A 24894-nucleotide genomic window follows, 5' to 3' on the forward strand; every position below is an offset into this window, starting at 1 on the left:
CATTGTTTTATTGCTTTCATTATAATTTGCGTGATTGTTTTTTTTTTTTTTTCTGTATATTTCAGTGTTAAGTGTTGTATTGCAAGATTGTTTGTTTCTGCTGCGCATTGATTTGCACAATAAGTTATTTCAAAGCATTTGGTTAATAATGTCTGGAATTTCTTCTGTAAAGTTCGATGTTGTTAAGCTCGATGGAATGGGTAATTTCGAGCTATGACAGAGAAGGGTTAAAGATCTATTAGTGTAGTAAGGTATGGTGAAGGCATTATACGGAGGTCAAGTAGAAGGCATGGACGAAACAAGTTGGAAGGGATTGGAAGCGAAGGTTATGGCAGCTAGGCTTTGTCTGGCTGATGACGTGTTGTATCACATCATGGATGAGGAATCTCTTGCGGTTGTTTGGCATAAACAGAAAATTTAGTATATGTTTTCGTCTTTAACAAACAAGTTGTATCTTAAATAAGAGTTGTATTGGCTTAAGATGGTGGAGGGTTCAGATTTGAACCAACACATCAATGTATTCAATCAAATAATCAGTGATTTGATGTGGGTTGATGTGAAGTTTGAGAAAGAAGACAAGACATTGATGTTATTGAACTCCCTACCTGCGCTCATACGTATGAAAATCTGATTACGACTCTAACATGTGGGAAAGAAACCCTGAATTTGGAAGAGGTAACAAGCACCTTACTGTGTTTTCATCAAAGAAAGAAGACCAGCAATGAGATTTCACATGGTGAATGGCTTGTGGTAAAGGGTAACCAAGAACGTTGGAGAAGCAAGTTCCAAAACGAATCGAGTGGTAATAAGTCTCGGTCGCAGTCTAAGAGGAAGAAGGAGATAAGGTGTTTTAAGTGAGGGAAAAATGGACACATAAAATCGGAGTGTTTGAAAAGGAAGAAGGAGAATGCTGAAAATCAAGAGGGTTCTTCAAAATCTACGAATGTAGTAGAAGAAGGAGACTCGAAAAGCAGTTATGGTGATATGCTTTTTGTTTCATTGGGGTCAGATCGTCTCACGGATTCTTGAATCCTAGATTCGGTGTGCTCTTATCACATAACACCAAATAAAGAATGATTCAGCACCTACATGTCAGTTAATTCTGGTTCTTTTCTGATGGGAAATGATGCTTCATGCAAAATTGTTGGAATAGGAAACATAAGAATTCAAATGTACGATGGTGTTGTGAGAACATTATCTGATGTAACGCACATACCGGATCTACGGAAGAATTTAATTTCATTGGGTACTTTGGATTGTAACAAGTTTAGTTACAAGTCTAAAAGTGGGGTTATGAAGGTGTGTAAAGACGTTCTAATGAAGGGGTAGAAGTTAGCGGAAAATATCTATGCACTGTTGAGTACTACAGTTGTAGGTGGAGTTGTAGCTGTAGATTCTAAGTTAGATAATACTTTTTTGTGGCATATGCAGTTAGGGCATGTGGATGAGCATGGGATAAAGGAACTTCACAAAAGGAATCTTTTGAAGGGTATCAAAACATGTAGACTAAATTTCTGCAAGTATTATGTTCTTGAGAAACAAAACAGGGTGCAGTTCAAAACAACCACTCACAAGAAGGATGGTATTTTTTACTACATTCATTTGGATGTTTGGGAGCTGATGAGAGTAGCATCACGGGGTGGACATATGTACTTTGTGAGTTTTATCAATAATTACTCACATAAGGTATGGGTGTACTTCATGCAGCATAAGTTAGAGACGTTTTCCAGGTTTAAATTGTTGAAAGCTGAGGTGGAAAACTAGACTGTAGGAGAATTAAATGTCTCAAGTCAGACAATGAACTGGGTACACTGATTCGAGGTTCATGGAGTTTTGCAAGCAATGTGGCATAAGAAGACATTTCACAGTTTGCCGGAGACCACAAGAAAATGGTGTGGCAGAAAGGATGAACCAAACTCTAACTGAAAGGGCTCGAGGTCTCAGATTGAATGCAAGGCTTACAAAGAACTTTTAGGCCGAGACAGTGAGTGTGACATGTTTCTTAGTTAACCAATCGCTAAGGGCATCACTAGAGGGGAAAGTTGTAGAGAGGGTATGTCACGCCCCGAGCCTATCAAGTGGGGCCCAGGGTGTGATGAGACCATTCACTGTCTTTGATACCATTCATGTAGCGAAATAATTAGACAACCTCAAATAAAATACTAGAGTACTATATACTATACATCCAAAAAGTGTATCTATCTGTCCATATTCTTCTTATTATATAACCAGCATTTAAAAACATATATATATATATATATATATATATATCATGTAGCGAAATAATTAAACAACCTCAAATAAAATACTAGAGTACTATATACTATACATCCAAAAAGTGTATCTATCTGTCCATATTCTTCTTATTATATAACCAGCATTTAAAAACATATATATATATATATATATATATATATATATATCAGTTCTTGCAACCACTCACAAGTTACCAAAATTCTAAACCCTGCCCCGAAGCTTTCTAAGTTCGATCACCTGAAGGATCTGAAAAGTCAATAATTCGCCGAGGTGAGACACCTCTCAGTAAGGAAGAATAAACTATAACAGTGTGTGGTAAATGAGTTCTAGTGTATAAAAACTATAGTTGTTTAATAATCAAGATTAACTTAAAGGATACACGCACAATGTCTGTAATCACATATACACAACCAATATTTATAGCGAAAGTTTCCAAGGATTAGGGAGTTTACATACCCATACATGTAATGCCTCTTTGCTCTGATACCATTTGCAACTGTACTCTTTAATCTAGGTGTGGCTACAATTGATACTGATCAGGGCACTCACCTTACTCGGTAAGCTCTCAGACAGAGAGTTTTACTTTGCCATAAATATTTATGCATTTAAGTTCACACATCAGTATTCACACACATTCACATCAATCATCCCACATAATTTGCAAACATATACACCACAGTTCATCCACACAGGATACAATACAAGTTACACATCCACACAGAATACCCATCCACACAAGATACCACACGTATACTTCACACATCCAATACTAATCATACCACAGAGAACCACTTATACACACACATCACAACACATCCCCGCTGGATACTGTACATTCCACTGATTTCAGTATGTGGCCCACCCAGGTCAACTGCATACCTCACAGTATGTGTCCCACATAGGGTTACTGCGTGCAACCTAGTACATGGCTCACATAGGGCTACTGTGTACTACCCAGTACATGACCCACATAGGGCTACTGCGTACTACCTAGTACATGGCCCACATAGGGCTACTGCGTACTTGTAGGAACCCGAACCCAAAAAATAAAAGAGAATAAATAAGGAAAAGAGAAATAAAAGAAAATAAAATAAAATGAAGGAAATTGGTTTGGCATAACCCAAATCGTCGACGATTTTAGTCAACTAGAAGGGTCAATTGCCAAAGCGTCAACGATTTTGTGAGTGCAAAACCATCGACGGTTCTCCTGTAAGTTTGCTTACTTAAGGGCTAAGCAAGGTATATTTTTCCATAACTTCAAAATTCTCTCTCTCTCTCTTATGGTCTTTGGACTCTCTCTCTCTCTCTCTTAGGGTCTTTGGACTCTCTCTCTCTACTCTCACTCTCTCGTGGCTCTCTCTCTCCCGTAGGCTCACCTAGATCCCATGATCACTTTCCCTTCTCTTTCTTGGCTTGCTGGTTTGTTTTCGGCAGCGGGATCAAAAAGCTAGGGTTTCCATTTTGCAAACGGAATCGAATTCTTTTTCAGGAACAAGTAAGGGGATTAAGCTAAGTCAAGTTTTTTATCGAGTTTGAACCGATTAAAATGTGTTATATGTATGTATATACTTGATTTCAAAGGTTATTTCAAAAATCGACTGTTCAAAATGGACTTTACAAATATAAGATATATGATACGATATTTTGAATAAAATGAACAGTGGAAAGTTTGGTTTTACCTTACAAACTAAATATACTGTGTTTTCTTGGTTGTCTATTGGGTTATGTTCAAATACTGAAATTATGTGGCAAGTGAATAATTTGTATGGTTTATTGTATAATCGAATTTGGGTATGGTTGTGAAAATACTAAATTGTTTGTGAAAATACTGGAACTGTCTTTGCAAAATATTGGGATTTGATATGACAACTGAGAGCCGAATTTTACTTGACAGCCGGGGCCCGAGTTTTATTAACGGCCAGGGGCAAATTTTATTTGACAGCCGGGGGCCGAGTTTTATTTAATGGCTGTGAGCCGAATTTTATTTAACAGCTGTGAGTCAGGTTTTATTTGACGGTTGGGGGCTGAGTTTTATTTGACGGTCGGGGACCGAGTTTTATTAAATGACAGGTTTTATATGAAATGAGTTTATATTACAATTTTTATTACTTAAATTGCATAATATTGTTTAAGAACCCTAAGGACCAGTTGTATTGTGAGCACGGTACAGTTGCTAGAGAATTACTATTTGGCCATGTGCACCCACACTGTACTAAGAGGTGTAGGGTGGTTTTAGCTGATTGGCCTGCGTAAGGGTGAAGTACCTTCCCTGTGGTCCGGACCAGGAAGTGGTAAGGCAATGGGACCTACAACGGGGTTGTGGATGCCTGTAGACACACTTGCGGATGGTTACTTTGACTTTGACTGGGTTGATCCCCCAGGGTTAAGTCCAGCCTTTGGGTTGCACAACCCGTACCATGAGAGAAGTAAATGGTGTGTTACTTGATGTGATGTCTAATCAGGATGGGTTCTCTATGCATATATGTGATTAAAGTGTAATGGGCTATATTGAGTCAGGTTATGTCGTGCGGGATATTATGTATTTTCAACTGTATAGGTATAAGTTCAATTTACAAATACTATTTTGGTTAAATGGAGAATTGGATATTTCTGTATACACTAAGACTCATGTTGGTCACACACTAATATTAACTTAATCTGCCTTACTAAGAAGTGTCTCACCCCAATATATAAATTATTTTTTTAGGACCATCTTGACATCGAGCTTAGTGAACTCCGGGGCGGGGTGATAGCTAGTTTTTGTGAGTGTCTGCAAGAACTCTAATGTGTTTCAGTTAGGTCTGATGTCCCCAGATGTGTATAATGGTTGTATGGACTGAGTTGGTTTTTGTATTGTATTATGGTCTGTAATATAGATATTTGGAAACCTTTGTATATAAAGGTAGTTTAGAACTGTGGCAATGTATTTTGGAGAATGTATCATTTATTTTCACTGCATTTTAATAATGAATATGGTATCAAGAACACAAACGTCACTAAAGTAGCACCCTGAGCCCCACATGGTGGGTCGGGCCATTACAGGTGGCATCAAAGCCTAGGTTTGCTAGGTTATGCAAATTTCGACAATTGATGATTACCAGAGTATAGGTCGGGATAAGATAAGGATAAGAAGGGGTAGGTTAGGTTAGGTTTTGGTCTGGAAACTTAAAGACGAAAATCCTTTTACGATCTTGTGTTTTTTCCTGGAATGACGATTTTAGGAAAACCATGGTAAATTCATCGATGGTTTCGTTCTTGGGTGAGAGACTGAAACTTGGAAATTTAATTTGGAACGTTAGGTCGGTTGAGTATGTGTTAGTCCTGGTGTTATGATTAGAGACCGACACTTTAAAAAGGACTAAGGGTATACATGTATAGGGGTAGTATGGTTTGCAAGAGGCAAATCATCGACGGTTTCCTAGTGAAATTATAAAACCATAGATAGTTTTCTCGAAAAAAAAGGCCCTCTGTAATTCAGGCTTTCTGTCGACGGTTTAGGGACCCTCTATAAAACCGTCGATGATTTTGTGTTAGGGTTGCGTGAATGATTCTTTTTAACTAAGAATTCATATGTCATATTAGCTTCTACATTCCAATACAGTGCATCCAAGGAGTTCTAAGATGTACAAGGAACTGCGGGAATCATTCTGGTGGAATAACATGAAGAGGGAGATTACCCGATTTGTAGAGTAGTATCTGACATGTCAGCAGGTTAAGGCCGAGCATTAGAGGCCAGAAGGACTGTTACAACCATTCCCCATTCCTGAGTGGAAGTGGGAGCTCATTTCCGTGGACTTTGTCACGGGATTACCATCAGCACTTTATGGACAGAATGCTATTTGAGTGGTTGTTGACCGTTTGACGAAGATTGCCCACTTTGTTTCTATTAGAATCAACTATTTTATGAACTGAATGGCAAAGTTATATGTTCAAGAGATAGTGAGACTGCACGGTATACCAGTGTCCATTGTTTCAGACAGGGACCCCCGGTTCACCTCCCAGTTTTAGAAAAGTCTGTAGAGAGTTTTGGGAACTTAACTTACTTTCAGCACAACTTTTCACCCTCAGACAGATGGACAGTCAGAAAGGACAATTCATACATTGGAGGATATGTTGAGGGCGTGTGTGCTTGATTTTGGAGGTGGTTGGCTTTAGTATTTACCGCTAGTGGAGTTTGCCTACAATAATAGCTATCAGGCTAGTATCAGAAGACACCATATGAGGCCTTGTATGGTCGAAGTTGCCGATCTCCGTTGTACTAGGATGAGGATGGTGAGCGGTGGATTTTTGGGCGAGAGATCATTTAGCAGACTTCTAAGAAGATCAAACTCATCAAGGATCGAATTAAAATAGCTCAGAGTTGACAGAAGAGCTATGCTGATATACGCCGACGAGAGTTGAAGTTTACGGCAGGGGATAAGATATTCCTGAGGATTGCTCCAATGAAAAGGGTCATGAGATTTGGAAAGAAGGGTAAGCTAAGCCCTAAATACATCGGACCATTCGAGATTTTGGAGAGGGTTGGTCCGGTAGCTTACAGAATAGCGTTACCCCCAGCATTGTCTATGATGCATAATGTCTTTCATGTGTCTATGTTGAGAAAGTACATCCTAGATCCCTCGCACGTGATCACTTATGAATTCTTGGAAATCAGCAATACCTTATCCTACGAGGAAGTGCCAGTTCAGATTTTGGACCGTAAGGAACAGGAACTACGTACTAAGAAGATCCCGCTAGTGAAAGTGCTTTGGTGTAATTACGCAGTTGAGTAAGCTTCATAAGAGTTGGAAGAGGAAATACGTCGGAAGTACCCACAACTATTTAGCGAGAACCAACACTAGGAAGGTGGGTACAACGGTTCAGGTAAGTATGACAGTATAGGTAGGTGATTGGTTTTGTGTATAGGTTTGTTTAGTTATCTGTTTAATTATGGTTTTAGTATAGGGAATGTAACGCCCCGAACCCGAAACTAGGGTCCAGAGTGTTATACGGAATATATCTCCGATATATCTAACATGTATCTAAAATCATAATACCTGATTCTATATCAATTACGCAGTAGAAATAATAACATATCCTCAATAAAATATACCAGAGGTTCTATACCTATATACATCTCAAAACATAACCCAACATCCAGTATTCACAAACATCCATATACATCTTTGAAAACATAAATATATTACAACCCAAAAACATAATCAAAGTTTATACCCTCACTCTCTACAAAAATGCTACAACAACCCTGAGCTCTCTAAGCTCGATCCTGTGAAGGTCTTGAGAAGATGAAATTCAACTATTGGGTGAGACACATCTCAGTAAGGACAGAATACATTAAAGCAGTTTGTGACCAACATGAGATTTGTGTACAATATACATACATATTCATTATTTTCAAATGAAATCATAATTATAAAATCATTCTCTGATCCTACTCAAACACATGCAAGGTATTTTACCAATGAGAGTTCCCAAGGATTGGGGTGATTACCCGCCTATACAAGTAGCATCCCTCTGCTCTTATACTTTAAGCAACCTACGGTCACAATTGAAGCATATCAGAGCACTTACCTTACTCAGTAAACCCTTAGGTGATTAGTTTATCTCATACTCACATATTCATACAAGAGTTTACAGGCAGAAGTTTCCTAACACGTTATACAGCCCACAACTACATCTAATACCTATCAGGGCACTCGTCTTTCTCAGCAAGCCCTCGGACGAAGAGTATACCCCACCCCAAATACATGTAATAATACCATATATAATACGTTTCTTTCTTTACTCTATATCTGTTATTTTCGTATCATTCATTACATTCATATTCATATTCCATATTTATTATAATCTGTTTCTATATCATTCTTGTCCATATCATTTCCATTTACCAGTTTTTATATCCGTTGTTCTTATTTCTGCCATTTTCCATATTATCCATGGTTAAAATAACAATTATGCGTTTAGAACTCTCTATACTGATCAAATATCGTAGCTATACTTCAGCCCCATGACGGGTTGTGCAGCCCGAAGGCTGGACTTAACTCTAGTTGGCCTACCAAAGTTAAATCAACCACATTCTACTATCAGTAGGTCCAATTGGCTGCTCCCACACTAGTCTAGACTTCTAGGGGACACTACCTTTCCCAACACAATCAACCATCCCATCTCCACACTATCTAAGACATGTGGGTGCACTAGCTCCGCCAAATATTTTCGCAATAGTATTGTGCCCATTTTCCAGTTTACCAGTTTCTAGTTTACCAAATTTCTCAAACCATACATTACCATTTAACAATCCCAAACACATGCATCATAAACCATATCCCATTTTGATTATCAATACATTTAACAATCCCAAACACATGCATCTCATACTCATGCCACACAATTTAACAACATATAATCATACGTTTACGGAAAATAAGTCAACCATAACCATCGTTAATACACTAAAAATATACATTTAATTTCTTACACAGTTATCCAGAAAATCTGCCATTTTACCTTTCTTTTTTCGCAAATATAACTAATAACACAGCCCTAGGCTCAGAAATTTAATCATATATATATATATATATATATATATATATATAACAAAAACCCTGATTTAATATATTCCCCTCATCTGCTTTCTTGAACTACGCTATTAGGAACCCCAAAATGATGTCTGTGGCGCTCATCCGAACCCTAAATCAAAAACCCTAATTTAATCAGATAAACCCCAAATAACCTACTATTTCAGCATTTCCTCAACCTATAAACCTCAAATAAACATTTAAACCTCCAAAAACTAAGAATTTTAACTCTTACCTCAAATTTGGAACATTTCTCGAAAAGTTCAGTTTAGAAATCTGCTCCGCTAGATGTGTATAGAATCTCCCCTAGAAGACCGTAGCGGTTTCCCTTCATTGATTCAGGTTGAATCTGGATCAAATTTGAAGAGAGAAGATAGAGGAAACCGTCCTAGAGAGAGAAAATTGGAGAAAAAAAGATTTCTTCGCAAAGAAGCTTCCTTGGATCCTTTTATACACGATGTTGCCACGTGGCTTTGTCGACGAGAGGGTGTGTTCGTTGATGAAACTTGAAATCCAAAATTCACTCATTCGGGAACTCTTCGTCGACGAGGGACTAAACTTCGTCAACGATCTCTAGAAGAATACTCATCGATGAAGACAGGATATTCTTCGACGAGGTTTGCTGTTCTTCCTCTTTTAAATCTTCCCTTTTTCCCTTATTCTTTATTTATCTATTCAATTTATCATCTTCCTAATTATTTAATCATTATAATTTTTCGGGTCTTTACATGGATGAACTTTGGGAGAGTTTTGAATAGTTATTGTAATCTCCTAGAAGCATTGTATGTAACCTCGGTATTCCTTCGCCATAAGTGAGGGTAATTAATAAACTTGGGACGAGGCTGCTATGTGGGTGGCCATCGGTTCTTCCTAAAGTCAGATCAGAAGATCAGTAATAATCCAGTGATTGCAGTTAAAGTTAGTTAGCAAATTTCGATGACAAAATTTTTATAAGGAGAGGAGGATGTAGGAACTCGGACCAAGAAAATAAAAGGAAAAAGAAAAGAGAAAAAGGGAAAGAAAAAAGGAAATCGGTTTGGCACAGAACCAAACTGTTGACGGTTTCAGGGAGTCTCAAGAAACCGACAATGGTAAAACCTACCGAAAGCATTTTAGGTGCCAAACCGTTGACGGTTTTGTAAAGCTCAGGAAAATCGTCGATGGTTTCAACTACTGAGAGGTTTCCAAGGAAAATTTTGGTTTGGTAAATGGTCAAATCATTGATGGTTTCAAGAAACTAGTAGGCTCGCTAAGGCCTGGATCCTTAACTACCAAAAATAATATTTATAAACCTAATTATCCCAAGTTCAGTAGAAAGTGGGTAAGTCGGGTATCAATCCACGGAGACTTAAAGCGCAGTTATCAAACCACTTCCAAATTAGTTTATTATAGCCTTGTTATGAAAAAGAAGTAAAAAATGATATTTTTGGGTTTGTTTTCTATCCAACTACTGAAAGCACTTAAATGAAAGCATGTAAACTACCAACTACTGGAAAGCAAGTAAATTTCTAAGTTACCTTACTCCTACAAAACGATGCTGGGGTCTGAATCAGACGCTGGACGCCATGCCTATGACTACGCTCCTTCAGACTTCGATAGAAGTGCTAACCCAAGCAGGCCAAAGCGGGAGAGGGGCGATCGAGGGCACAAGGTAGCAAGGGTGCATCAACCGTCCGGAGCACTATCGGGAACCAGAGTATACCCTGTCGCAACAATAATGAACACCTCCGCAGTTCCGTAGCCAACTATTTCCCTCCGACTGATACGTAGTAGTACTTATCCTTATCTATAATCTTTCATCAAACACACAACAAGTAAATGGAAAGCAATAAATGAGAAAGCACATAAAAAGATCATCCCTTTAGTATTCAAAACGTATGTCACTAACGTGAGAAGGTACAAAAGAGTGACCGTGTAATATACACGGATAGCACATAAACGCCGCCGATTGTCACGGACCGTTGAACACTTCATGCACACACCGAAACTGGAATGGAAAACTATGCTACTCCTAATCTAACTTGGCTCTCAATGACATCTTAAGTCTGTCACTAACCTAAGAGAGGCCAAAGAGGAACCTAGAGCTTGTGTTCATAGAGAATACTTATAGGCTCTAGGGTTTACAAGATTTGTTTTACAATTTAGGAAAGTTTGCAGCAAATCTCGTGCAGAAATTCGTCGTTGTTAACCAAGTCACCCCTTTGTCATTCTTGTGCACGCCCTAGTCGGGACTCGCGAGAAGTCAGGGATTGAAATCTTCAATATCTTCGACATCGTCGTGCCTCAGGGTCTTGCTGGTCGAGCTGATGGTCGAGACTTGTAGGATCTCGATCTTCAGGAAATCTCAGGAACTTGACATAGTCACCCCTAAAGGTCTCTTGGTTCGAACACTTCGTCAAGACTCTAGGTATTTCTATTCTCAGTTTTGTCTTAGTATCTCAATGTGGTCGCCCTAGCGGGTCACTTGGTCGAACCTTACTGCATTCTGATTTCAGTCTAAACCTTGGATTTTGCAATGGAAGACTAAGTTGCCACTTATGTGTCGCTGGTCGCGCCACATGGTCAAACATCATCTTCTTGTTCATTGATGATCTAAAGCTTCTAGAGCTTGGCTGAACATCTGAATTCGAGCTTTGAGTTTCCCAAATCCTCCTTGGTTTCTCGTAATGCCCAACTCCATGGTTTTAACCTGTTTTTCCTAAAAAATCAAACAAACCTTGCATAACTTTGAACAATGATAACTCTTGGCAAATACATAGTAAAATAAGGATGAACAAAGGTAAATAAGAGTCTAAAATCATGTATTTTAGGGACTCATCACAACCCCGTGGGTATCGAGGATATACCTAGCACACATCTCTGATACCTAAATAGCGGAAAACATAAATTACATACATGCCATACAACAACAGGCACAATACCAAAAACCTATTGAATTTGTCATATATATACAAACATCCACAAAAGGACGAAATAGTACCCTAAAGTTATAACTCCAAAAACCAATCTGACCCTAACTCAACTACTTACCCTTCTGGTAGGGTAGTTCGGTCAACCTCTACTGCTGCGGAGCTTTATCCGCCCTTCTATCTAGATTCCCTAAAATGTTTATAATGCTGGGGTGAGACACCTCTCAGTAAGGGAGATAAACTAATATCAGTATGTGACAACATAAGTAATGTCGTGCTTAAACATAAATTGTACATAATATGTATATCTGATAAAAACTGGCTATATAAACTCAGAACAAAACATGATTCATTATATCATAGTAAATATAATAATAAACATTGTACTAATTTCTGTAATCATGTAAAACATCTTCTATAACTATACAATATTGAAACAATACCCAGGATGGATAGCTAGCTGATGTCATGTCTTACCCCCCACATGACAGGGTTGTGCGGCTCGTAAGCAGGACCTAGCAATGGCTGGCCGACCACGCTAAGTCAAACATAAGTCTATAAGTACGATGGACTTGTCCTACCTGGTATGGACTGCTAGGGATAAAACATGCACTACACTGAAGCCACATCGACTACCATCTCCTACACTTTATCTAAGATGTGTGGTAGCACTAATATAAACTTGAACTTATACGTATAGCTACGGTATCGTGCTCTGAAAGACTAAACTAAGTCATCCTGGTTCTGATAACACATAGTACATTTTATATTACTGATACATAGATATTTGGTATTTCTGAGTAATATCTAATATGATCATATTTTCATGGATTTTGACGTAACATACATAATTATGGTATCTGTGCCGATTGTAAATCCCGGCATCTACGCCGGCCATATCATAACATATAAATCACAACATATGCGCCGATCATATTATAACATATAAATCACGGCATCTACGCTGGTTATATCATAATATACTGAATATGAATTTTCTACACTTTTTAACATAATATTCTAAACCATAGTTTTTATACTATTTTTATGGTTTTTCTGAAAACTGTCATAACATGCTTATTTTAGAAAAATCATATTATCCTGGTATAACCTAATTTTCACGGAAAATTATACTCATGCCACACAAATATGAATAATACTCTAAACATAAAATATGATCTGAAATCATATTTTCTGATAAAATGTATTAAATCTATTTTCCTGTTCAACAATAGTATTTTCAAGTACTGTACTATACATATATAATTCCTGAAAATAAATGTTGTATATTAATAAATAATTTCATGAAAAGTGCTAACTTAATTTATCCCCTTACCTGACTTACTGCGAAGCCCACAAATCTAAACAAACCTACTCTTGTGTGTGTTCCCAGCTCAACACCCTGAAATTCACATTTCCCAACAAATCAACATATACCAACATAACACTTTCCAACACATTCCCCTCAGTCCAGAAATATCTAATAACTTATAAAACTTAAAATAACCAACTTACCCAAATTTTGGGATGGTGCCCAAATACTTCAAATCAAAATTCTAATCCGGCAGTATTGTAGAGAATCTTCTCAGGAGTAACGTGGCGGCTTCCGATCATCAAACCAACGAGAATCGAAGCCGAAATCCTAGAGAGAAGGAAAAAGAGACAAATTTTAGAGAAAGAGTGGGTTTTGCATGCAAATTCTTGCTGAAATCCTGAGTTTAGCATATTTATAGAGTGTGGCCTGTGGCCTCATTGACGAACCCAAGAAGAAGGTTCGTTGACGATATCATAACCTTCGTCGACGAACTTTAGGTCCTGAAATCTGCCCTCTCGGTATCTTTTCGTCGATGAGACACGTGTCCACGTTGACGTGCCCAAGAATGCTATTCGTTGGCGAACGTTCAGCATTTGTCGACGAGACCCTGCTGAGTCCCCTTCTGGAAAAATCCTTTTTCTCTCTTCCTTTATTATTTAATTGCTATAATTCTATGGATATCTATAATTACAATCATGTACATCAAAAGAAAAACTCTCCCAAAACCATTCATAACCAAAATCCAAAACACTACCTAACCTACATTATACAAGTCCATAAACATACATCATCATTCACTTTCTTTTACCAGTTCAACCCTGGATCTCACCAAACAGGTGTGGATATTGCTAGCGCATCCTATCCTCTAAGTCTCACAAAATTTCTTCAACTACATGATTGCACCATAAAAATTTTACCAATGGAATCCTATTCGCACGCAGCTCCTGTTCCTTCCAATCCATAATTTGCACTGACTCTTCTTCTTAAGATAAGGGATCACCAAACTCCAATGCCTTATAATTGATCACATGGGAGGGATCTGGGACGTATTTTCTCAATATAGAAATATGAAATACGTTGTGGATTCTAGATAAGACTAGTGTTAAGGCTAACCTATAGGCAACATGACCCACTCTCTCAAGAATCTCAAATGGTCCAATATACGCAGGGATCAGCTTACTCTTCCTTCCAAATCTCATAACCCCTTTCATTGGTGCCACTTTTAGAAATACATGGTCTCCTGCATCAAATTCTAACTCTCGTTGGTGAGTATCAACATAACTCTTCTATCGACTCTGTGTTGTTCTGATCCTATCTCTGATGAGTCTGATTTTATCTTGAGTCTGTTGTACTAGCTCTAGCCACAATATCTGTCTTTTCCCAATCTCATCCCAGTATAACGGGGATCGGCACCTTTTGCCATATAACACCTCATATGGTGTCATCCCATTGTTGGCCTGATAGCTGTTGTTATAAAAAAACTCGAAGAGCAACATAAATTGTATCCAATTGCCCCCGAAGTCTAGCACACATGCTCACAGCATATCCTCCAGAATCTGTATCGTCCTCTCCGTCTACCCATCTGTCTGAGGGTGAAATGTTGTGCTGAACGTCAACTAAGAACCTATGGCCCTCTACAAACCTCTCAAAAACTGGGATGTAAACAATGGATTTCAGTCTGAAACTATGGATACTGGCATGTCATAGAGTCTAACTATCTCTTACATATACAACTCTGTCAGTCTGGTCATGGAATAGTTAACTCTAATAGGGAGAAAATTGGCACTTTTCATCAACTGGTCTATGACTACCCAGATGGCATCCTATCCATGCAATGCCGGTGGTAATCCTGTGACAAAATCCATTGATATATGCTCTCACTTCCATGCAAGGATGTGAAGGGGCTGCAATTATCCCGCCAGTCTCTGATGCTCAGCTTTCACCTGTTGGCATTTCAAACACTGATTCACATACTTAGCTATCTCTTTCTTCATATTGCTCCACCAAAATAAGTCCCGAAGATCCCTATACATTTTAGTGCTTCCTGGGTGCACTGTATGAAGGGATTAGTGTGCCTCCTCCAAAATAATCCTCCTAATTTCAGGGTCGGCAGGTACGCACAGTTTGATGGAGAATCTCAAGGCTCTATCTTCTAAAATACTAAACTCTACCCCCTGTCCATTCTGCACTTGATCCATAAGCATCACTAACTTTGCATCACTCCTCTGAGCAACTTTAATTCTTTTCTGCAAGGTGGGTTGTAATACTAAACTAGAAATAAATATCTGGTGATCACCCTCCACTAGTTCGATTCTAATCTTTTCTAAATCCATCTGAATCGGATGTTGAATCATTCATGCTGACACTGCTGCTCCCACTGATTTTCGGCTTAGAGCATTAACTACCACATTAGCTTTTTTCGGGTGGTAACTGATGGTGTAGTCATAATCTTTTATCAGCTCCAGCCATCTCCTATGCCTTATATTCAATTCTTTCTATGTGAAAAAGTATTTAAGGCTCTTATGATAAATGAAAATCTCACACCTACCCCTATATAGATAGTGTCTCCAAATTTTCAGTGCGTAGACCACCGCTGCTAACTCCAGATCATGGGTAGAGTAATTCTTCTCATATTCTTTCAGCTATCAGGAAGCATATGTTACAACTCTCCCTTGCTACATCAAAACACATCCGAGCTCTTTGTGTAACGCATCACTATAAATTACGACATCCTTTTCTCTTAAAGGAATCATCGAAACTGGTGCAGCGATGAGCCGCTGCTTCAACTCCTAAAAACTGCGTTCACATTTGTCATTCCACTCAAATTTCACACCTTTCCTGATTAATCTCGTCAAAGGACCCAATAATTTAGAGAAGCCTTCAAATCTACGGTAATATCCTGCCAAAACCAAGAAACTTCTTATCTCTTGCACATTTTTCAGTCGTGCCAATCCACTATCACCTCAATCTTACTCAGATCAACTGAAATGTCACCCCTGGATACCACATGTCCAAGAAAAGTAACTTGCTCCAGCCAGAATTCGCATTTCCAGAGCTTTGCATACAACTTCTTTTCCCTCAGCATCTGAAGTACTATTCTCAAATGTTCCTCGTGCTCTTTAAGCTCTTTTAATGCACCAAAATATCATCTATAAAAATTACTACAAACTAATCTAGGTGCTAATGAAAGACTCTGTTCATCAGCTCCATAAACACAGTATGAGCATTTGTCAGACCAAATGGCATAACTAGAAATTCAGAGTGGTCATACCTAGTTCTGAACGTTGTCTTAAGAACATCCTCTGCTCTGACCTTTACCTGATGGTACCCAGACCGCAAATCAATCTTAGAGAGTATCTATGTCCCCTGTAACTGATCAAACAAATCGTCAATACAGGGAAACAGGTACTTATTCTTGATAGTTACTTTATTAATTTCTCTGTAGTCGATGCATATTCTCATCAACCCATTCTTCTTCCTCACAACCAATACCAGTGCTCTCCAGGGTGACACGCTAGGCTAAATAAATCTCTTATCCAACAGTTCTTGCAATTGTTCCTTAAACTCTTTTAGTTCTACCGATACCATTCTGTACGACACTTTAGAAATTGGCACTGTCCCAGGAACTAGATCAATAGCAAATTCTACCTCATGATCAGGAGGCAATCCTGGAAAATCCTCGGGAAATACATCAGGAAAATTCCTTACTACCGAGATATCCTCTAATCTTAACTCTCCTTCTGATACGACCTTCATGCAGGCCAAATATCCCTAACAACCCTCTAGAAACAACCTCCTCGCTTGAATGGCGGATAACATTTGTGGTGGGGTGCACACACACGAGCCCACAAATTTGTACTCTTGTCCTCCTGGAAGTATGAATACTACCTTTCTCTGATAACAGTCAATACTGGCATAGTTAGTAGCTAGCCAGTCCATCCCCAAGATTACCTAAAACCCATGCATATCTAAAATCACTAGGTTAGCTGGTAAGACCTCCCTTGAATACTGATTGGACAGTTTCTAAGTACCTTTCTACAAAACACTACATCCCTAGTCAGCATAGAAACTGACAAACTGATATCTAACAGCCGAGTCTCTATCCCATAAATTTTTACAAATTCTCGGGCAATAAAAGAATGAGTGGCCCCTGAATCAAACAAGGAAGTAGCTTTATATGACAGTATTGAAACGATACCTGTCACGACATCTCCTACTGCCTTAATATCTCCTGATGTCAAAGCGTAGATTCATGCTGGGGTGATATTCCTCTGCTAATTTCCTCGAGGTGCCTGGTGACCTCTTCTATACGGTCTAGGAGCAGGCGCAATCGCTGGCGGTGCTCGACAATCTCTCGCTATATGACTAGGTTGATAACACCGATAACATATCACCTCCCTGACCTGACACTTTCTTGGGTGTCTCTAATAACATCTAGTACAGAGAGAGGGCATCAGTTTGCCCTGTACTACACGGTATCTCATCCCCTGTTTCCGACCTCCTTTACTATCCTACCTCCTCCATGGCCCCCGGTTGGACCTTACCTGAAAATCTAGAAACGTGAGCCTCTTCCTCTAACTCTGTACCATAACGCCCCTTTGTAGGTCACTCTCAATCACTGTAACTCTATCAACTATCTCTAAAAATTTCTGGACCCAAAAACCTACAACCTACTCATGTAATCCCTGATTCAGACCCTTCTCAAACTTTCTCGCCTTCTTTTCTTCGTCCGGCACTAAGTAGGGAGCAAAGCGAGACAACTCGATAAATCTGGTGGCATACTGCTGCACCGTCATGTGTCCCTGAGTCAAATGCAAAAATTTTGCTACCTTCGCATTTCTAACAATAGCAGGGAAGTACCGCTCGAAGAAGATCTCCCTAAAGCGGCTCCACGTTATCGCTATCGGGTTAGGTCTCTGCTCCTCTAACAGTTTCGCTGATCTCCACCAGCGTTTAGCTTCCCCAATCAACTTGAATGCAAAAAAAGATACTTTTTGCTCCTCGGTACAAGGGAACATTGCCAACATGTCCTCTATATCTTGGACCCAATTATCATTCATGACTGGGTCGGCCCCTCTGGAGAACGATAGAGGTCTCATGCGCGTGAACTACTCAATCGTGCAGCTCAACTCCCCTGTACCCTTGGTCATCTCTACCATCACCTGCTAGGTAAGGCTACGTAATACCACATCAGGGTCTCCACCACCCATACTGGAAGGGCCTACCCCATCACCTCCAGCATTCATATTACTTTTCCTAGGGTCCATCTTGTAAAGGGAACAACCAGTCTCAGAACTCAATTATTATCATGCAACCAGTACATTCATCAGACACACATAAAATATTCTTCTATAACCATTCATCATAACATCCTCAATTCACATTTAAGATTCAATTGTACCACTCAGAAACAAGAACTAATGATAGTTTACTATGGTTTTCCTAAAGTCGTCACCCTAGGAATATCACAGAAACAACCGCGGAACTCTTGCCTCCAGGCCGCAAGATAGAACCCTAAATTCTCAATCTCCTCCTCTATCAATAACTGACTCATATTTCAATCTACCCATATCCTATTCTCTTCCCAATCCATTCCTATACTCTGGTATTGTATTCGGTTGTTTACTAAAGTCTGCAGAACCCAGCAACCTAGGCTCTGATACCAAATTGTGACACTCTGATTTTTCATACCAATTTTTTTTCCAATAATAATCAATGCTAAACAAGTATCAGTCACATCACAAACTCTGATACCATATTAATATAACCCGGCCTGAAATGGGGTACTAAATTAATCAATCCATCATATATAAACACACCTAACAGCGAAAGCCAATATATACATACTATTCCGAATACAAATACCAGAGTACTATGTATTTATACATACACATATACATCTCCACAACTCCACAAAATACCCCAATGGATTTCACAAAACACACTCTCCAACTCAAAACACTTACCCTATCTATCAGGATACTAGCTCCCCTCTATGACGGAGCTTTATCTACTGGTTTGTCCTGATTCCCTGAAAAGTTTAGATATTTGGGTGATACTGTAGAAACCCAAAGAATTATAGTAATTAAATAATTGAAGCAAGGAGAAAAAATGGAATTTCAAAAAGAGTATTCAGCAGGGTCTCATCAACGAGCGCAGAGCGTTCGTTGACGAACAGGCTTCTTGGGCTCGTCGACGTGGACACGTGCCTCATCAATGAGAATTTACTGAGACGGCTGTTTCCAGGGCCTGCAATTCGTCAACGAGGGTTAAGTGTTCATCGACGAATCTCTTCTTGGACTCGTCGATGAGGTGACGTGACTCGTCGACAAGGCAGCAGTGTATAAATATGCTTAACTCAAGTTTTCAACGAATTTTTCATGTAGCAACTCACTCACTCTCTCTCTCTCTCTCTCTCTCTCTCTCTCTCTCTCTCTCTCTCAAATCATCTCTTCATTTTCAGCTTCGATTCTTGCCGATTTGACATTTGGAAGCCACTATGCTACTCTTGGGAAGATTCTCTACAAATCTGCTAAAGTAGATTGTTGGTTAGGCCAACTTGGGCACCATTCCAAAATCTGGGTAAGTTGAGTATTTTAAGTTTAATAAGGTATTTGGTATTTCTAAACTAAGAAAAGTGTAGTAGATGGAATAATACTGGTGTTTTTTGGGAAAAATATAAATTTCAGGGTGTTAAACTAGGAACACCGTGGGCGTAGGTTTAGATTCAATTGTGAGCATCTCAGTAAGTTAGGTAAGGGGAATAAATTATAGCAGTATTTTTTTTATGAAAATTATGGGTTGAAAAATATGTGAAAATAGTATATAATATTTTACATGAAATTTATTTATAATATAAATACCAGATGAAATTTGTGTGACATATGAATTATGTTGGAACATGTTTAAACTGGAATAAATGAATTACTCTATGAAATATGTGATATTGAAATGTGTTATGGTATGAGAATTGAATTGTGGGAAAATGATGAAAGTGAAATATGCAAGAAATGTATTTTCTGAGAAAATGAGAAAATGTGAAATATGTGAATGTGTTTTGAGAAATACTGAATATTTCTGAAAAGATATATTTATATGATAAATGTGGTGAAATGAATCATGAACTGAGGAAGTATTATTAAAGTGATAAAATGTGTTGAGAATACTGATATTGAAATGTGTATATTGTAATGCAAAATTCTGCAATATGAATATGAGGTGTAGTAACCCGACCCCGAAAAAAATAATAATAATAATAAAATAAATAAATAAATAAATAAAATTAAAATAAATAAATAAATAAATAGATATTTTAAAGAAGATATTTTGAAAAGAGATATTTTGAGATATTTATATATAGATATCTTGGAGGAGATATTTATTTAGATTACTTAAGGGCTAAGTTAGGATTTATTCTATAAATTCTCTTATTCTCTCTCTCTCTCTCTCTCTCTCTCTCTCTCTCTCTCTCTCTCTCTCTCTCTCTCTCTCTCTAAGATCCTTCGCTGTTCATCGTCCATTTCCAAAAACGGAGGGTACTGCATGGATCAGAAGAGGAAACTCTACACTTTTAGTGGATCGGATCGTCATTTCGAAGAGTTTCGGGTTTTCCCAAGAATCGAGGTAGGAACCTGATCCTAATTTTGATTGGATATTTGGATAGCAGTAGAAAACATAGTAAGGTTATGTTCTGTAGTTTTAGGTTTTCGGGATCTTGGGTTATCGATTTGAACCGTTTTCATACGAACTTTCATTTCGAGTATAAGGTAAGGGAAATTTGATTACAACAGCTATTTTGGAAAATTAAACCGCTAAAAAGCTAATTTATGTTATTATCTATGATTTACCTGCTTATTTGTGAAATTCTACAGAGCAGAGATGTTGGTTTGACGATTTTACGATTTTTGGTAAAAACGAGGTGTTCGACTTGTAATCTCCAAAATTTTACAAACATCGTTTATTTGTATTTATACTATAGTAGGAGAGGCTCGAATCATTTATTTATTCAGTTAAACTATGTATATTGAATTTCTATCATTTAGCGGGTTTTTTGTATTAAACTTGTGTCATATATGTTGATATGGGAATGAATGGATTTTCTATACTATTGATATAGAATATGGGAACGAAGTTCCAAATTTGTTATACTGATAATGTGAATAAACAGAGGCTTGTGATGCACCGAGCCACATCAGTAAACAAAGAAGGGTAAACTGAGTGGAAAGACACCGGTTGAACCCAATGCTATTATGTGAATTTGTGAAAAATACTAGAAATGCGCAGGTTATCATATTTGTATAAATTGAATTTATGATACACGGAACCACAGCTTCAGAGTCCTGGGAGGGTTGAAAAATACTTTCTTTGCAGGGTGAAATGAAACCACTGTTATATGATACGGCACGATATCATAGCTAGATGTACACGTGCAACCACACGTATTAAAGGATGTGGGTACTAAGATGGTCGGCTAGCAGGGTGAAACCATTGGCTGATATTGGGCCAATGGGGGCAGTCGGATCGTATGTAGGTACTCAGTAGTGTCTGCACGAACATGGCATTGGACGAGTACCAGCGCACAACCCGAGCCACAGGGTAAAACTAGTTATAGGGATATTTTGCTGTTGGTCATCTAATAAATCATTAAATGGTCGAAAGACAGATGTGGGAATTTTGTAATATGAATAATGATATACCTGATGCATTACTGTATTGAAAATATTTGATTTATATTCTAGATGTTGAATGAAAATATGCATGTATGCAGTCACACACTGTTGTAACTCCTTCTTCCTTACTGAGAGGTGTCTCACCCTATCTTACAACCTTTGTTTTCAGGTCCGTCCATGCGTCAGTCCTAGTAGATAAAGGAACTGGGGAGGTTATTTTGGTTAGCTTACGTAAACATCTAAATTTTGTACTAAACTTGATGAAAGTCCTTTTTGGAGGGTTGTAATATGACGATTACTCTAAGTCCAAATGTATGTAAATTATGGATGTATTAGTGAACTCTGGTATAAGGCTAGTAGTAATCTCATGGATGTTTATGTTTTTCCGCGACATTTACATCATGATTATGTATGATTTACACCCGTATGTCCCTGTTTAGGGCGGGTTGTTTACATATCTTGAGCAGGTATAGGTATTTGATGTATGTGAGTGACACCTGAGTCCGTGTAAAGCGCCGGGTCGTTACATGAGGAATGTGAACATGTGAAACATGATGATAAGAAATGTGAATATGGGAAATGAAAATATTGTAACATTAATTCTGTAATATGAAAATGTGAAATATGATTATGGGAAATGTAAATATGTGAAATGTGAATATTGCATCGTGAATTCTGCAATATGAATACTAAATTGTGAGAAATGAAATGTGAAATTCCGCATGGGGAATACAGACATGTGATGGATGAAATGCCAATACCACATAATGATTATTGGTATATGGCTGTGAAAACCCTGATGGATGAATAGGGAAACCCTAATGATGGGTTATGATATTGAGAGCACGGTACCATTGCTAGTGGAGCAATGCAACCACAAGGGCTCGTGGAGCGTGTAATGTGACAGTAGGTTGAGTCGTATAGTAGAGTTGTTGTGCCCCCTGAGTCCGGATCAGGGCTTTGGCCAGCTAGTCGTACTACAGACATGAGATATATGGTGACATTTGACCTAACCAGGTCGGCCAGCCGCGGTTAGGTCCAGCCTTCGGGCCGCATAACCCTATTCATGGGGGGAAGCATGACGTGGAGCGAGATCCTTAGGGCAGCCATGAGTACAGACACAGTTACTTCAATATGGTGACACTCATGAGCTAGATATGGAAATGAAAATGAAAAGAGAATGAAAAATGAAAATGAAAATGGAAAATGGAAAGGAAATGAGAATGGAAATGAACATGAAAATGGGAACGATAATGAAATGAGAAATGAATAACGTGAGTTAATAAATAATTAAAGCGAAGTAAAACACACCGCTTGAGGGTTTACCGAATAAGGTGAATGCTCTGACAAGTATCAGTTGTAACTAAACCCGAGTTAATCGAGCTAGGTTGCAAACGATATCAAGGCAGAGGGAAGCTGCTTGTATGGGCAAGTAAACTTCCTTATTCTCAAGAACTTCGCAGGTAAATTTGGGTTATACTGAATGATTTTGGAAATGAAAATAAAAACTTTTGGAAAGCTTATTTTGCATATTTATATGATAGTAAATGTGGAGTGGTATATTTTCTTAGAAAATACTAACACGAGTATGCTTATATGTTATGATATAATGAATCTCATATTGTCACACACTGTAGATAACTTATTCCGTCTTACTGAGATGTGTTTCATCCAATTATTTAAATATTTCAGGAAATCGAGATAGGCCCAGTGTTAGAACTCTGAGATAGATGGGAGTAGATACCCTAAGTAGTCAAGGTGAGTATTTTAAGCTAGGGAGGTTTAGTTTCCCTAGAGATTTTGTATTAGACTTGTATTTATGGACAATTTTGTACTCTGGTATGTGCATTCACTATGGGATGTATATATGAATATGAAATGACTTTCGCTGTTAGGATTATGTATGTGTGTATAATGTATACATGATACCCACTTGCGGGTTGGGTTATGTATTATGGTATTAGTGATTGACTTGATCGATATGTGTGGTTTATATGGAAAAAAATTGGTACGAAAAATTGGGGCGTCATAGAGACACCTCTCAGTAAGTCAAAATAAATTATTTACAGTATATGGTGCATGAGTTTAACTACATCATATCATATTCCATTTTAACAAATATATTAACTAGGAAAATATATACATATATGTACTCATAATCATATACATATGTAAAGCATAGTTTCATAAGCTTTCATATCATTTTCATAATCATATACACGCTCTTTCTTTCTCATATCATATACGTACTTATTCATTCCCCATAATCGTATTTATATTATTTCATATCTCATATTCATATTCACATTTCCTAACTTGTAGGTGTCCACTAGCATATAGAACGTCATGTCTGTAACCCACGGCCGATCATTTCTCATATCAATTTCTCATTCTTTCATTTCTCATATTCATATTCACATTTTCTAACCTATGGGTATCCTCCAGTATACAATACAATGTGTCTGTAACCCATGGATGTTCATTTTCATATCAATTTCACTCTCTTTCATTTCTTATGTTCATATTCACATTTTCTAGCCTATGGGTATCCTCCAGTATAAAATACATCGTGTTTGTAACCCATGGCTGTTCATTTTCGTGTTTGTAATGAGTAACCATAATCTAGCTTATGAGTTTCCACCAATATAGTATCCACTACGTGTCTGTAACTCATGGTTGTCCTGAGTATATTCACATCGTCATGTATTCACCCCACATGACCAAGTTGTGAGGTTCGAAGGCTGGACCTAACCGTGATTGGCCTACCCAGTTATATCAAAGCAGTGAACATGTCTGTAGTACCATTGGCCTGCCCACACCTAGTCCGGACTCCAGGGGACAACACAACCCTTCACACTGGCCCAATTGATTGTCATGCCACACGTTATACAAGTCGTGTGGTTGCACTAACACCATGCTAGCAACAGTGTCGTACTCTCAAAATAACTCTAGTCCATCAGGGTTCTCATTTCCATATTTCAATATTCACGTTTCATTATGTTTGTACATCTCATCACATTAGTAATATTCTTATCATTTTCTGTTTCTCTCATCATATCAATACACATCTCATCTCATATCAGTATATATCTCAACATTTTGTATGTTATTCATCATTCCTGTATATTACTCATCATTTCTATAAAATTCCCATCTCATGCCTGTATATT

This window comes from Malania oleifera, chromosome 9 (genome assembly GCF_029873635.1).
Source record: "Malania oleifera isolate guangnan ecotype guangnan chromosome 9, ASM2987363v1, whole genome shotgun sequence".
Classification (NCBI taxonomy): domain Eukaryota; kingdom Viridiplantae; phylum Streptophyta; class Magnoliopsida; order Santalales; family Ximeniaceae; genus Malania; species Malania oleifera.